The 5,402-nt window shown below is 35.8% G+C and overlaps 1 non-coding gene across 1 annotated transcript; it reads left to right on the top strand.

Annotated features, from left to right (window-relative positions):
• Window positions 1-5,295: 5,295 nt before the first annotated feature.
• Window positions 5,296-5,368, top strand: TRNAK-CUU. The gene has a single exon. It is a non-coding gene; the product is annotated as a tRNA-Lys (tRNA).
• Window positions 5,369-5,402: the final 34 nt, after the last annotated feature.

Raw genomic sequence — 5,402 nt, 5'->3', positions numbered from 1 at the left:
GGTAGCCAAAAAAAGAGGCCTTGACCTCTATTGCTTTTCTTCCATGGCAGCCTGGCTTGGCTAAAAGATAAGTGTGATATATATACAAGGAATTCCTCTGATATAACTGGCATAAATTTATTTCTAGCCCTCTTCAGTATGATATCTGTTGACTAGATCTTGCTAGTTAATGTTAGGTGACAGCAGTTATAAGTCAGCAGAAAATACGTTCTAGCAGACACTTGAAAAACCCATGTGCTCAATAGTTGGGGAATAACAAACATACGTAGCATGTTTGCCCCTCCTCTCTGAGGTGTCACATTGCTGATATCCTCCAAACTCAAACATTCACACCATGCTTATATTCATAATGGTTTGAGCCTGTGCTGTGCCTATTTATATGCTGCTAGTACAATGCTGTCACTCAGCTAAGGATGAGTGATTTTGAACACTGCTGATACTGAAGCACTCTTCAAAATAAAGGTTCTTATCACATGAGCTACTGAAATTCTCAGATTGTCAGAGCTCTTGAGGGCAGCTGTGTTATGACATGTCAGAAACACATTTAACACGCTTGAGGGCTTGCAACAAGCACCATTTGGAATCGATATAAGTATGTTCACTATCGTGTAAGTTCTAAAATTACCAGATATCCTCATTATATTGCAAGTAACTTATGCACAGAAAGTCTAATGTAGACAGAAATTGAAGCAACACTCTTGTAGATTATTTAGTTCAGAAAAAGCTCTTTAAGCAGAAAGACACATTATGAGCAGTCATCTCTATACTTGTCTGATGCATATGCTTATGTCTGTCTGATGTTGAAATGTTGTCCATCAAACAGCTTTCCAGACAGAATTTCCTGAGGTGGTGATCTATAAATCAGATACAGATTTGATCAAGATCCCTCTAACTCGGCTTTGAAACTGATGTAAGAGTATTTGTTATCATATGGAAGCAAATCACAATGCAGCAGTAAAAACCAGAAACATTGCTGAGGAACACTAGTGCCATTCCTGCCAGTGGACTGCTGCTGAACATCACAAAAAACCTGACGAACCAGAAACTGGGGACTTATAGAAAAAAGGAAACTGATAACTTACAATTTCTGTATTTATTCACAGGGATTGAAATAATCTGACAGGCCAATTTTTTTCACACAGAGGCAGGGATGCTACTGCAAACCATGCCATGCTAAAAGCATGAAAGTTACTAAGGCATACTGTATAATGCTGCTTTAGCATGTCATAATCTAAAACTTAATGTTAATTTTCTTTTTAACTATATTGTGCAATTAACCGAGTCTTCAACTAGGAAGCAAACACATAAAACAAACTTGTTATTGACTAACAGTCTGTCAAGAGAAAATGGGAAGTTTGTTGACTACTGTGCCGTTTCTTCTATTACATACAAGGTAGAAAATGTTACATGCCATTGAAGTAGAATTCTTCACCTGGAATATATTTTAAAAGACCTAACAGTTAATATTCTCTTCCATTCTGAATCATAACCTGGACATTTTAGCTGTCTTTATATATATATATACACACACATACGTACAGACATTTAACTTTTGTTCTTCGCAGAAAGACAAAGAAGGGGAAGGTGGAAAGATAGAAGCAGGCGAACCAGAAACTGGGGACTTATAGAAAAAAGGAAACTGATAACTTACAATTTCTGTATTTATTCACAGGGATTGAAATAATCTGACAGGCCAATTTTTTTCACACAGAGGCAGGGATGCTACTGCAAACCATGCCATGCTAAAAGCATGAAAGTTACTAAGGCATACTGTATAATGCTGCTTTAGCATGTCATAATCTAAAACTTAATGTTAATTTTCTTTTTAACTATATTGTGCAATTAACCGAGTCTTCAACTAGGAAGCAAACACATAAAACAAACTTGTTATTGACTAACAGTCTGTCAAGAGAAAATGGGAAGTTTGTTGACTACTGTGCCGTTTCTTCTATTACATACAAGGTAGAAAATGTTACATGCCATTGAAGTAGAATTCTTCACCTGGAATATATTTTAAAAGACCTAACAGTTAATATTCTCTTCCATTCTGAATCATAACCTGGACATTTTAGCTGTCTTTATATATATATATACACACACATACGTACAGACATTTAACTTTTGTTCTTCGCAGAAAGACAAAGAAGGGGAAGGTGGAAAGATAGAAGCAGGAAAATCAGCCTACAATTGGAAATGCTCTACACGATTTTTGTCATCTCATATTCATTATATGCAAACACTTTAGCAATCCATCAACTCTGCAAGATCTGCAAACATTTAAAGGATGACAGCTCTAATTCCAGTACCATAAATTCCAAAATATGTTCCGAAATGCAGCTCAAGTCCCTAAGATAAAGAAAATAGGTATTGTGGTTTGGATTGTGGGTTTTATTACATTATTCATAGACCAGCATATTGTTTATTTGGGGAGGAGACGTCATTGTCACAGGTTTGGTACAGGAGCTGGCAGAGAACCTTACTGGTTTATTGTTATTGACAAGGAAACATTTGTTTCACAATCCTGGAACACAGACATGCTAAATCTACCAATCTTCATATGTCAAGAAGCAGGTATCTTGAAATAAAGAGACCTGCCGGGGACAAAAAAAGGAACATTCCATGTTTTCTACCCCCGTTATCTTAATTTTGAGCGAGTGAAGCCCTAACAGCTCTATTACTAAACAGTACATCTGCACAAACCCACAGCAACCATGTGATATTCTTATTCATGAAACTAGAATAAAGAGAGTGCCTTTCATATAAACTAGCGTAGTTTATCTGTACAAAGAAAATATTTTTTTTTTAGATCCACATTCCACATTCTGGAATTCCCAGACCACCACCTGTTTTTAAGCAAACAATTGCAATTCATAAAGAAAGATACATACAATGATTTACAGAGAAGGGTTCAGACCTTTATCCCTGAATATGATGACAGAAAATTACATACTTTTCTAAATCAATGCTTCCTGGAGATTTATAATCAATGCAGATGTCCTTTTCTTTCCTTAGTATCATATTTATTCCTAAATTTGTTTAGATTAAATAAGATCAGATTGATAGATATTACAACACGTCTTTTATCTCAATTTGACTAAACAAGATCTACAGTGCTCCTAAAACAATGCTTTTTCATTTGATATTTCATGTACAAAGCTTCGGATTCAACTGAATTTCTGTTTCCTCTTTGTCCTGCAACTATCTTTGATTCAATTTATTTGGACATGTAGAGATTGAAGTTGGTGACATGGAATTCATTCAGATAAAAAGCAGAACAACTGGGAATTAACAAGTACAGGATCTCCATTAGCCCTTTCCCCTCTTGATACGTAAAAAGCAACAAGTTCTGATACACAGAGGTAAGGGAAGAGACTTTACTGTACTCAGCCCTAATGAATCAGGATGGCATCAACATTTCATCAGGTGCTTAGGCCTTCATAGTAAAAAAATTGATATTTCTGGTGTGGTAAGCTCCATTGTAGAAACAGTCCTCATAATTTCTTGCTTTGCAATGTAAATCCAAAAGATGTTCTGTTTTTACTGAGTATCCTGGCATTTAGCAGAAATAATCTCTTTCAACTTTTCCATTAGCAACGGGAGCCTCAGTTCATTGAAATTTCTCTATTATATTCAACTGAAGAAATAATCCAACCAAATGCAGATGGTTTGGTTTTATTTTGCATTTGTGCTAGTGGTTTGCATTCATTATATCCCCCTTAACTGTTATTATTTAAGGTAGAGAGCATATCTGCAGATGAGGTTCAGAATTAAAAACATTGATCTAAAATTACTATGAAATTAATTCTTTGAACTTGCATCTCAGTTCTGGTAGGTTAGGACTAACATTGTCATCTACAACCCTGAGAAAATTGCTATATAGAAATGCTTGTAGTATCTCAGATGTTACACAGATATTTTGCCAACTGTAAACCTGAAAATGATTGGATTTCAGGAAAAAGAAATTACATGGTAAGGTGAATTAAGAAGCAGTTTCATTTTGGCATAGTCAAGCTGAGATGTCAGGATTTATGGATGGTGTTGGAAAGGTCTGAAAAGTTTCCACACAAACTAAGCAACATTCATGTGTTTTAAAGTCCAGGTCACTGTTAATTCTTCAGTTGTGTCTTTTAATGTAACACTCCAGCTTTTTGTTTTTATGACAACCGCTATCAAAATAAAAATCCATTATTTAGGACCAAGCATTTATCTGTGTGGTTGTGGATGAAGGGAAAAAAATTATTAAGAAAAATAACCACATTCTGCACAGGTTGCCAGTATAATTTGAAGGAGGTAAGGCAAAATCATGGGAAGCAAAAAAGTCTGAGGTATTTTTCCCCCTTTGGCTTTCTCCAATGGAGGTCTAACAAGCCTAAGATCAAATAGTTTGGAGAACGAGGAAATATCAATTACCAACCAGTTTACAAACAGTTTTAGTTCCTATTTCTGCATTTGGCTATGGCCTCTTTAAATGGTAAAGCTAGCCCTGTAAAGAATGGGACTAGTTGTCACAGGTAGCTTGAAGCTAGATCCAGAGTTGTGGCTAAGATGTCAAGGCAGCAGAAGTGATATTTAAGTAGGTGTGGCTTCATCACTAATTACCAAAGCCTGCATCCTCTAACAAATATCTGTTAAATCCCTTGATTTCACAAGGCTTTGGGCTACCTCAGCCATTGCCTTCTCTCCTGCAGGTAGGATTTCTTCCATAAAGAATGGGAGAAATTGTAAAGTGCTGCTGTTTCTCTGTATGATTTCAATACTAACCTACAAAGAGAATGTAGAAGTAACTGGCTAAACAGACTTTAGATCCACTCAGGCTACTATGATACATAAAATATTTTTAAACCGAAACACTAAAGTATGCCTGTAAATCTAGCATTATATTTTAGAAGATTTTTATGATATTTTTCAACATATTCAGGATAATATAATAATTTTAGATGGTAATTGTGATCGTATAGTCAAGGTAAAAATAATACAAGAACAGATGTTCTAAGGGTATAATAGAGTTTTGCTTCTGATGTGATGTGGAAAAGGGTAAAGATATGAAACTAAAAGACATTAGAAAAGGTTGGGAAGGAAAGCAGAGGAAAAAAATCACTTATCATTGCAGAACCTTTTGAGCAATAATTAGCAAGAATTCAAGTAATATCCCCTCCCAAATGATTTGTTCGTTCCTAGCCACAAAGATTCAAACTGATACCAACAACTGTGACAATGGTTCTCACCAGGTAGAATTCAACAGTATTTTAGTACTGGCTGTCCCAGACTCTCATGTCCTCTTTGAAATAATTTTTCAAAAAATTAGCTCAGTTGGTAGAGCATGGGACCCTTAATCCCAGGGTCGTGGGTTCGAGCCCCACATTGGGTGCCAATTAAATTGTTGTCACAGTTTGACTCAGGTC

The sequence above is a fragment of the Chaetura pelagica genome, unplaced genomic scaffold (genome assembly GCF_000747805.2).
Source record: "Chaetura pelagica isolate M959 unplaced genomic scaffold, ChaPel_1.0 scaffold21, whole genome shotgun sequence".
In the NCBI taxonomy this organism is placed as follows: domain Eukaryota; kingdom Metazoa; phylum Chordata; class Aves; order Apodiformes; family Apodidae; genus Chaetura; species Chaetura pelagica.
This window is presented reverse-complemented; position numbering and strand designations above follow the sequence as displayed.